Source organism: Palaemon carinicauda, chromosome 31 (genome assembly GCF_036898095.1).
Source record: "Palaemon carinicauda isolate YSFRI2023 chromosome 31, ASM3689809v2, whole genome shotgun sequence".
Classification (NCBI taxonomy): Eukaryota; Metazoa; Arthropoda; class Malacostraca; order Decapoda; family Palaemonidae; genus Palaemon; species Palaemon carinicauda.
Window position 1 is genome coordinate 72,449,764 of NC_090755.1, and position 12,422 is coordinate 72,462,185.

A 12,422-nucleotide genomic window follows, 5' to 3' on the forward strand; every position below is an offset into this window, starting at 1 on the left:
AGAAATATCAAAATTACGACGTCAAATAAATATGATGATTTGTCTGTTGATATTTCTGATCTGGAAGTCAATTTAAATAAATCGGAAATTCAAGTGGAGGTCCACCAACCTCCTCAACAATCAGATCAAAAAGACAAAAAGAAAATCATAAATTCTAAACCCAATCTATCAAGACCTTCTTTAATAAAACCACCTAAAAATAGTGTTAGATCAAAAACTGCTAATGGGAAGACTCCATCCAAGGGGTCTACCAAATTATAAACCATAGTTTTTTCCTCCATTTTGCAATGGAATTGTCAGGGTTTAAGGGCCAAATATGAAGAACTTAAGCTCCTTATTCATGAGCATTCCCCCATAATTATTTGTCTACAGGAGAGCAAACTTGATCATAATACCCCATGTCCTCGCGAATACATTAGTTATAGGACACCATATGATCACCAAGTGGGGAGCCATGGCGGAAGTCTCATATACGTTCGTCGAGATGTTCCCCAAGTTTCTCTGTCTATTCGTACACCTCTGCAGGCAGTGGTTGTACAGATCGACATAGGGCGAAAATATACAATTTGTTCTCTGTACTTGCCTCCAAATGATAACATTTTGTATGACAACTTAGTGGAGGTGATTCAACAACTCCCTCAACCTTTTCTTTTACTTGGAGATTTGAATGGTAGACATCCTTTGTGGGGTGATGTTTTAGCAAACACGAGGGGAAATATCATATCATCAATTGTGGAAAATGAAGATGTGGGACTCCTTAATACAGGAGAGCCCACACACTTTCATGTCCAGACAGGTACCTTGTCATGTATTGACCTAGCAATCGTAAGCTCTAATTGCCTAATAGACTTCGATTGGAGAACATTAGATGATTGGCATACTAGTGATCACGCACCAATCATTATAAACACCAACAATGGTCCACCTTTACAGGGATCGCCACGATGGAATCTTGACAAGGCGGACTGGGGTAAATTTCGTGAGCTAAGCGAAATTGAGGGGGATGCAGGACAAGTTGAAAATATCGATGATGCCATAGACTTACTGAATGGAACTCTCCATACAGCAGGAGTCAATTCAATTCCAAAAACAACAGGGTTATTCAAACGACGACCAGTCCCGTGGTGGTCTTCAGAACTAACTGCCCTGCACAGAGCCACAAGAAGATCTTTAACACGATTGCGTAGACGCAGAACTGATGAGAATTTAATTATGTACAAGAAATGTAGAACACAGTTCCGTCGTGCCATGAAAGAAGCAAGGCGCCAGTCATGGATGTCTTTTGTTTCCTCCATTAACAGTAGAACACCACCATCTTCTGTGTGGAGGAAAGTAAAAAAGATAGCTGGCAAATTCACCCCCAACCCACCACCAGTGTTGAAGGTGAATGGCCAGTATGTAACTGAAGCAAATGAAGTTAGCAATGCCCTGGCTAATCATTTTTCAAATGTATCCAGCAAGTGTGAAGGAGCCCCTGGTCACCAGTATAGGAGCGCTGAAGAAAAGAAAATTTTAAATTTTGCAACAAGAAGGGAAGAGTCGTATAATTCTCCTTTCACTGAAAGAGAATTTGATTCCGCACTTGCTCATTGCAACAATACAGCCCCTGGACCCGATGGAATTCCATATGCAATGATTAAACATGTACATTTTAATACAAAGCTATTTATTTTAAGTATTATTAATAGAATATGGCATGATCATAGTTACCCAAGTGTTTGGGAACTAGCCATTATTTTAGCCTTTTTAAAACCCGGTAAAGACAAATTTTTAGCAGCAAACTATCGTCCTATTGCATTGACATCTTGTTTATGTAAAATCATGGAGAAGATGGTCAATGCAAGGCTGATATGGTACCTTGAAAAGAAAGGTATTTTATCACCGATTCAATGTGGATTCCGAAAAATGCACTCAACGACTGATGTGTTGATACGACTAGAGTCTTCTATTTGTGAAGCCTTTGCTTCCAAACAGCACCATGTTACAGTATTTTTTGACCTTGAAAAGGCATATGATACCACATGGAGATATGGTATACTTAAAACCATTCATGAATTGGGATTGAGAGGAGAGCTGCCACTATTTATTCAGGCATTTCTTTCACGTAGAGTTTTTCAAGTGAGAGTTGGGGAAACACTATCTGAGAGTAAGTGCCAGGAAGAAGGAGTTCCTCAGGGTAGTGTGCTGAGTGTAACCCTTTTTGCACTAGCAATTAATGGGATATCCAAAGCCATTCCCCAGGATGTTCTCTCAACATTATTTGTGGATGATCTCTCAATATCATTTGCTGGCACTAGAATGGCAATGGTTGAGAGAAAAATCCAACACTCTATTGATAAAATTATCCAGTGGGCTGACATGAATGGATTTAAGTTCTCGACAAGTAAAACTACCGTTGTCCATTTTTGTCGTATCCGGGGAGTACATCCAGACCCGGATATATACATTAAAGGTCAACGGATACCATGTGCAAGAGAAGCTAAATTTTTAGGTTTGATATTTGATTGTAGGCTGACATAGGTTTCTCACTTAAAAGCATTAAAAGCTAAATGTGTTGAATCTCTGAACATCTTAAAAGTATTGTCCCATACATCGTGGGGGGCAGACTGCAATACTATTTTAAAATTATACAAGGCCTTGATTTTTTCCAAAATTAGTTATGGTTGTGAGGTATATTCTTCAGCCACCCCAAGCCGGTTAAAAATATTAGACTCGATACATCATGCAGGTATTAGATTGTCTACTGGAGCTTTTAAAACCTCGCCTATCCCAAGTCTCCTTGTTGATGCTGGAGAGTTACCTCTAGACCTATACCGAATGTCTTCCATTCTTCGGTATTGGTTTAGATTGCAAAGACTCCCTAACTCTCTCGCCTTTCAGACTGCAAGCCTTGTAAGACACGCATCATACTTTGAGTTGCACCCAAAATCTCCTCAACCTTATGGCTTTCGGGTGAAACGATTATTAAATAGTCTGGATTTAATTAGAAATAAGGTACTTCCATTCAAGGTATCACCAACGCCTCCATGGAAGTTACCAGAGATATCTTTTTGTAAATATTTTATTGGAGATAAGAAGAATATGTCAGACCTAGAAGCCAGGTCTCTTTTTAATGAACATGTTAGAGAACATAGAGGATCAACTTTTATCTATACTGATGGCTCCAAATCTGATGCTGGCGTTGGATTTGGAGTACATAGTAATGGTTTTAATTGTAGAGGTGCACTTCCTCTGACCGCTTCCATATTTACTGCCGAACTGTATGGCATATTAACCGCTATTGAGAAAATAGCGTTGGAGAAGGAGGGTAATTTTACAATTTTTAGTGATGCAAGGAGTGTCCTTCAAGCTATGGAAGTTTTTAATTCTAATAACCCTTTAGTTTTAAAGATTTTAGAATGGCTTTTCATAATTGGACGGAGAGGTATAACAGTTCAATTTTGTTGGGTTCCAGCACATGTAGGTGTGTCTGGGAATGAGAAGGCAGATTCACTGGCTAAGGAGGCTGCATCAGAGTTGCTGCCAAGAAGGTATCCCATTCCCTGTGATGATTTCTTACCTGACATCAAGAAATTGGTTTGCAATAAATGGCAACAGCAATGGGATAGTCAAGATGGCAATAAAATGCGAGAGATAACAAATGACATATCTCCTTGGAGGTATAATATGATGCCCCGAAAATGGGAGACGTCTCTTTGTCGTCTCCGTATTGGTCACACTCGGTTTACACACGAGTTTTTGCTGAAGGGCCAACACCAACCATATTGTGACGACTGTGTAGTACCTCTAACAGTAAGGCATTTGTTGACCGAATGCCCCAATTATAACAACTTGCGGAATAGATATTTGTTTGAGGCTCGAGGTGAGGGTGGCAGGTTCATCCTTGCCAAGATTCTTGGAAATGATGTGTCCTACCATGCAAGTGGCATTTTTAGATTTATTTCAGAAGCAGGTCTTCTGAAAAATATTTAACTTTTATTACATTCAACTTTTATGATTTTAATTGAATACTCTTTTATTTTTTATTTTATTTTATCTTTTATTTTTGTATACATAAATTAAATGTTACCGGCGTCAATGACCTCAGATGTCAGGATGCCTGAAAACTTTGAATCAATCAATCAATCAATCATAATATGTGATGTTAGACTAACAGGTCTATAATTGCTTGCCTCTAGTCTTGATCCACTTTTGATAATAGGGGTTATATATGCTAATTTATGTTTAACATATATCTCGCTCATATCAACACTTTGTCTTAGCAGTATTGCAAGCGACTTCTCGATAGTGTGTGCAGTTTTTTTTTTAACAAAATCGCTGGAACTCCATCTGGCCCGGCAGCTGATCCATTTTTAATTTCGCTTATAGCCTGCACAATATCTGCTTCATTAATATCTATATCCGTTAGATATTCAATATTTTCTTCTCTCATTTCTGTTTCATTATTCTCATTCGCAATTCTTGGCGTGAATTCACTCTCATCTTTTTCTGCTATGTTGCATATTTCCATTTTTTTATTCGTTACCCATCCTTCAATTCTTAGAGGGCCTATTTCTACTCTCCCTTTATTCATCTTTTTTGCATAGGAGTAAAGTACTTTGGGGTTTTTCTGGATATTTTGAAGTGTCCTTTCTTTTAAGTCCCCTTTTTAAATTTTCTTTCGATTGTATAATCTTTTTTTATGCATTTTCTATCTTACTTTTTATTTCAATCATTTTCCATACGTTTTTTCTTTTGCAAGATTTTTCTTCCACTTTCTAATTTTCTGAAATAAGATCCTTCTGTCTCTTGGTATGCATGTCTGATGTTTATTTTTCTTTTTCGGTACATATTTTTCAACAATTTTATCCAGTATTTTGTGCAGTATATCCGTATTTACCTATATATTATTACTTACTAATACATTTTTCCAATCTTTGATAAATTCTTCATTTATTTCTAACCATTTTATATTCTTACTATAAAAATTATATTTTCCATATCCTTCCCATAGTTTTGTGCTTTGTTTATATCTGCGTTCACTCGCTTTGGAATGGAGTGTTAATTCTATGACATTGTGGTCTGAAATTCCCGTGTTATACACTATTATTTCTTTAACACAATTCACCTCATTCACAAATACTAGATCTAAGACATTTTCCTTTCTTGTTGGAATGTGGTTTATTTGTTGCATATTATGTTCTAATAGCATATCTTGAAGCTTTTCAAATTGCCTCTTATCTTCTGCGCTACTATTACTCTCTTTTTTATATGCATATATACAACCACTTTTTCTATCCATTCTTTCCAAGGAAAGTTAAAATCTCCGGATAGGAGTATATTCCAGTCTTTATGGTTTCTACATATATAATCTATTTTTCTATTATTATGTCAAACTCTTTAGTATTTGGGGGTCTGTAAACTATAAAATTCACTAATTTTTCGTATTCAAATTCTACCGCAATAAATTCACATTCTGTGTTGCTGTATTTTTTCACAGACTTTTCCTTGATTTATGTCTCTTCCATATATTGCGATTCCCCCTTGATTCCTATTTGTTCTGTCTGATCTATATGTTTGGAAACCCTTTATCTGGTCATCACTGTCAGTCTCTTGGGAATACCGTGTTTCATTTATATTTAATATATCTATTTTTTCAATTTGGGTTAGTTCTTCTAAGAACTCTATTTTCCTTTTAGAGTTACTCGTGACTAATCCTTGTGCATTCATCAATTCATCACTATGATGGTTTGTGTTTCATCCCCATTATATAATATTGGTGATAATATGGATTCTCCCATGCTTCCTTCCTGTTCTAATATGATGTTCTTTTCTTCATTTCCAGGAATTCTGCCATTAAAAAATCCAGCCTTTTTTATTATATTTGCTCTTTTGCCTTCATATTTATTTTTGTGTGTATACGTGCAATTATTCCCATATCTGCACCAACCCCTGGCATTTTCGCATATTTGGGTTGAAAGGCATAATATCTTGGGGCCTTTTGTGCATAGCGCGGTATATACTTGGCTTGTTTTTTTTTTTGTTTTTTTTGTTTCTTTTTTGTTTCATTTTTGCTTTCCTTTTTCTTGTCTGTTTGCTTTTGAATTTTCTGACTTTCAATCATGGTTGCAGGATGCATATTTCGAAAATTTTTGTTGAATTTGCACCCTTTTCCTTCTTTTAGGTTTTTGCATATTTTTGGATGGAGATCTTTGCATTCGTCTCCATATCCGTCTACATATGCACATTTACCATATATTTCATAATTATGGCATATCTTTGGATGCTGGTAGTAGCATCTTTCGCCAAATCTGCAATTTCCTCTTTTCAGTAAATTGCAGAATATATATTTCTTTTTTTTTTTTTCTTGCTCTTCCCTAAAATTATGTAGGTCTGGGTAGAGTCTCTTGGGTCTATTATTTGTTTCCATTATCTATTTCTTCGTAAGTATGTTGCTGAATGACATCATATGTTGTATCAATGATTTCCTCTGCATCCTTACACATATCCTGTTTATTTTTCTTCTTCTTCTTCTTCTTCTTCAACTATTTGCAGATTCTGTCTCGACTTAATTATAATTTCTATCCAGATTAAGCATGTTAAGCAGAATATCTATGTGACTTTATTATTAATTTTTTTTTTTGTGCTTCAGCGCAAGTAAGGTGTATTGGTACATGACATTTATCGCATTTCCTTAATAATTGTTGTGGATTGAGAATACTGTAGCACATCTTACAAGTATTGCACCATTTTGGCATTCTTTTTCCCAATGCATCAATCAGCATATTCACCATATTGGACTTCTTATTGTTCTTGAATGGAATGTGCTGATTTCTGTAAACTTTCTTTATAACTCTCTTTATCACCTGGATCTTCTTTGGAATTTCTTCTATTATTTTGATGATGTTTTCCGCAGACTTGCTCCAGTTTGTTGGATCATATTGTTTCAATATGTTTGAGAATATTTTTCCGTCACACTGGTTGGAGCTATTTGTGACCTCTATTATCAGTAGATCTAGTTCTTGTTGTGCCAACTCATGGAATTTACTCTTGCTCTTGCTGATTGCAGCAATATCCAACCATGCCTTGCTTGTGTTAGAGGCTGTTATCTTGTTCAGATTTTTAGTAATTCACAAGATAACTATCCTATGCTGACATTTTATCCTACTTTTCTGACCTCAAACTAATCACCGACTATTCACAAAAACTTGTAGCTAAATTGCATTCGATAGGCTTTAGTTATTCGCGTTAAAACAGCTGATTTCTCGGATCACAAAATGGGACTCACTCAGAAAGAGAGAGAGAGAGAGAGAGAGAGAGAGAGAGAGAGAGAGAGAGAGAGAGAGAGAGAGAGAAAGAGAGAGATCTGTCTTTAAATACAGAAATGCCTGGCCGCTAGTTAACGTGGTTGTAACGTCAGGATCAACCTACCGTCTCGAAAGAGAGCAGTAGATGTAAGGACTTTTCACTTGGAGTGCATATAAACTATTGGTCGACATGATACAGTGTGTGTGTATTTAACTTTTCTATTTTGACAAGAAAAGAATAAGATGTCTACCTATCATCAGTCATTATCATTATCATTCAAAGGTATGCACCAACAACATCCCTTACAGAGGAAGAATTAGACACCTTTTATGAAGATATAGAGATATCTATGAAAATAACATATGATTCAATTTACATTTGTTTTGGGTGATTCTAATGCTAGAGTAGGTCAAAGAAAGAGAGGAGAATCAGCAGTAGGTAAATTTGAAGTAGGTACAGTTCGAATCAAAAGAACGCCAACACTCAGAGGATCTTTCGTTAGATGTCTCTAGTGTTCCCATGACAAAAATAGGCAGGGCGTTGCTCTTCTTACTACTTCTACGAAATGGGCGGAGCCTTCTCCAACCTTAGCAAACCAAAGACAGTAAAGGGCTGTCTTTGTTAGCAAAAGCATACAAAAGTTACAAATTGAGTTGCCATATTTCAATTCTTTATTATCATTTGACGTCTCAATTATCCACTGCAAATACAAAACGTACACATTACACACATCACACACACACACACACACACACACACATATATATATATATATATATATATATATATATATATATATATATATATATATATCTATATACACATTCATAATATATATGTCTTAATTCATGTGTGCAGAGATGTCATGTACGACAAGTTAAATGAACTCAATATTCATGAGTATTCCACAAAAATCTATGTCTTAGCTTATTATTGCAGAGGTTGCAATTTGGTAGCAAAGGGAGTTTTAGTTGCCGGTGGGCGCTCGAGTTGATAAGTCCCTCACCTGAGAGGGTAGTTGTGTATAGCGTACTTACGAATGAACCTTTTGTAATAAATGAAGAAAACACATGCTGATATCTCATTATCCATCTACACGGGTCATATTGGTGTCAGGTGTAAAAAATACATCTTTTGTGTATGCTGTGAGTGAAGTTGTTCTTTGAGCCGGTGAAATAAAAGTTCAAGATGCCTAGATACACAAAGACTAACATGGCAGACGCTGCTGCTTCAGGAGATGAGAACGAAGGAGCACTGGGATATAGCATTGCCGATGAAGAATATAGACAGGAAATTAGGACGCAAGAATTGGCAAATAAGTTAGGTAACTTGCAACAGTAAATAAAGACTTTTGGTGGAACGAGAACAGGAGCATCGCGCAACCACAGCATATCCGACGTACATGGATGAAGTTCAAAAGCACACAAGTGAAAGTACACATGCACAGCCGAGTGAAAATAGGCAAATCATAGTTCAGAAGTTGCCAGAACTCCAGGCAAGTGTTATGCCTTTTGATGATCAACGACCTAATGAAGGGTTTCAATCGATTGAAGTGTTTTTGAGAGACTGAAGTAGCTACATATGGGTGGTCGGAAAGAGAAAAAGCTATTTAAGTAATCAGATTGCTGAAAGATGCTCCAGCAATGGAGGTAAGGTGTTGGCCACAAGACAGTTTAAGAGGTTACACTGAAATAAAACGACATTTAATTGAAAAGTATACCTTGCCTGATGCGAGAAAGGGAGACCTAAAAGAGAATTACAAACCCAAAATACGGGAAGGTGAATCCGTTCTTAGTATTGCAACTCGCATTTTTCGGGATTGCGATTCGTTTGCTACCCGGAGTGCCAATCTCCCGGAAGGTGATAAAGAGGCAATTGCCCGTAAACATATTCACTGATTAGTAATCCCGTATTTATGTAGTTATTTGTTCGATGACAATCGCTCGTTAGCAGACATAGTGAGCGTGATACAAAAAATTTTAGACAGTTTGCCAGAAGAAAAAAGGTCTGGGAATAACGGGGCCAATTCCGAGAAGTTGGCAACCATGAGAGGCAGTCAACCCCTGAAGAGAGGTAAGGGGGAATGCAGTCAGCAGATTAGCAGTCTTCAAATGTTGGCACTGTGGGGAAGAGGGGCACCGACGAGTGGAGTGCCCCACCTAAGGATCCCCCCGCTGTTACACTTGTCAGGCCTACGGTCATCTATCTCGAGAGTACTCAGCAAAAAACGGCCATGGCAGGCGGGCTGTGGCACACGCACACCTCCCCCCGCCCAACATCCGAAGAAAAGGAAACAGAGAAAGGGGAAGACGAGGGAGTTCGATGCGCCCCCGCATGACATCACAAGCAGTAGCCGAGGAAGCAGTGACGACAAACGTGACAGAGCAGGCACTGGGACCTCCATCTTTTGGCCGTCTAGGAATGTTAGCAGTTAGGATCGACCTGCAAGATAAATCCATTCGAGCACTAATTGACACGAGCCAGTGTTTCATTGATTGAAAAAAGATTCTCATCAAATCCATTACAGCCAGCGGCATCCATTGTTCTTGACACGTCAGGAGGAAATAAACTACACATAAACCATACAACAAACGTCAAATTCAAGGTGGAGTCTGAAGTTTAGACATGATTTTTTTGTCTTGCCCACCTTGGGAATTCCAGGAATCGAGGCTATATATATACATGTATATATATATATATATATATATATATATATATATATATATATATATATATATATATATATATATATATATATATATATATATATATATATATACGGTAATACTCAGCAAGTCCTAGGAATCAAGCTACTTTCTTGTTGGAAAAGCAGGATGCTATAAGCTCAGAGGCTCCAACAGGGAAAATAACCCAGTGGGGAAAGGAAAAAGGAAAATAAAATATTCTAAGAAGAATAACAACATTAATATAAATATCTCCAATAAAAACTATAGCAAAACAAGAGGATGAGAAATAAGAGAATGGTGTGCCCGAGTGTACCCTCAAGAAAGAGAACTCTAACCAAAGACAGTGGAAGACCATGGTACAGAGGCTATGGCACTACCAAAGACTAGAGAACGATGATTTGATTTTGGAGTGTCCTCCTAGAAGAGCTGCTTACCATAGCTAAAGAGTCCCTTCTACCCTTACCAAGAGGAAAGTGACCACTATCAATTAAAGTGCAGTAACCCCTTGACTGAAGAAGAATTATTTGGTAATCTGTGTTGTCAGGTGTATGAGAACAGAGGAGAATATGTAAAGAATAAGCCAGACTATTCAGTGTGTGTGTGTGTGTGTGTAGGCAAAGGGAAAATGAACCGTAACCATAGAGAAGGATTCAATATAGTACTGTCTGGCCAGTCAAAAGACCCCGTAACTCTCAAGTGGTACTATCTCAAAGTGTGGGTGGTGCCCTAACCAACCTACTACCTTCATGAAACGTATAGTCACAAGACATCACGGACTTCAATACCATTTGTGTTAGAATATCTCGTAATGCTGCTTAAAATTCTTTGATCATTTGCTGGTGAAGTTTTCCTTGGTTTTCCGCTTCTTGGAGCGTAGCTTAGACCCCAAGTCTATTTCCATCACTTGTAAAGAGAATTTCTGGTCACTAATTCGCGTGCATTCTCTAAACTTTTAAACCACTAAACTAATGCACCTTGTTATCCTCTGAGAGAGAGAGAGAGAGAGAGAGAGAGAGAGAGAGAGAGAGAGAGAGAGAGAGAGACTTGATTTCAAAGATCGAGTCGTTAATAAATGTGTAATGAACTTGAAAGCATTTAATTTAAATTCCATATATACAGTATATATATATATATATATATATATATATATATATATATATATATATATATATATATATATATATATATATACACAGGTATACGGTATATTCACCAGCAAATGCAATTTTTTTTCAATATTCTAGAATTGTGGCTATAATAGCAGGAATATAAAATGTTTGCCGAATATATTAGAAAGTGTAATGTGCTACAAAGCTACTGAATGCTTTTCTTATTAAATTATGAATATGAAACTTGGAAATCTTTGGATACCACAACACATTTGTATGTAAAAAACCATACAAAAATAAAGAAACCACAAATCTCGTATACAAACACTTTGGAAAGAAAGGATGAGTAACCTACAGTATTTATGATAATGATATGCATTGTAAGTCATTAAGAAAACTGTCAAATATAACATTCATGAAGGCGTATTTGCGTGTAAATAATTACCATGTTATAAATACAAATAAACACTTTTATTAAAAAAAGTAGCCCATATGGTTAAAATCTGATCAAATATTTGAAACATGCAATCTTATTTTGTTATAACTGCGGGCTATTTATAAAAGAAGATTGTTTAAAAAAAAAAAAAAAAAAAAAAAACTACAGTTGAATCAGGAATTCTACATAGTTCATAGTTGAGATACTACCGCTAGAGAATTATTGGTTCCTTTGACTGACCAGACAGAACTACGTTGGATCCTTCTCTCTGATTACGCCTCATTTTGTCTTTGTCTACACATAATAGTCTGGCCTATTCTTTCCACATTCTCCTCTGTCCTCATACACCTGACAACACTGAGATTACCAAACAATTCTCCTTCGCTCAAGGGATCAACTGCAACACAATTGTTTAAAGGCTACTTTCCTCTTGATAAGGGTAGGAGAGAGACTCTAGCTACGGTAAGCAACTCTTCTTGGAGGACACTCCAAAATAAAACCACTGTTCTCTAGCCTTAGGTAGTGCCATAGCATCTGTACCATGGCCTTCCACTGTATTGGATTAGAGTTCTCTTGCTTGAGGGTACACTCGGGTACACTACTCTATCTTGTTTCTCCTCTTGTTTTTTTTTATCTTGTTTCTCCTCTTTTTTTTTTTTAGTCTATATAGTTTATGTATGAAAAAGTATTCTAGAGAGAGAGAGAGAGAGAGAGAGAGAGAGAGAGAGAGAGAGAGAGAGAGAGAGAGAGAGAGAGAGAGGGTTTAGGGTGTGAGAGAGTTTATAATTAAGCATGCTTTAGTTTTACAGCGAATTAAGTAGTTAAGGCATACAGCCACGTCGATAATAATTACAGATGGGGATTGGAAGGTGTGACAGCAAGCATTGCGATCTTGAAAAGAGA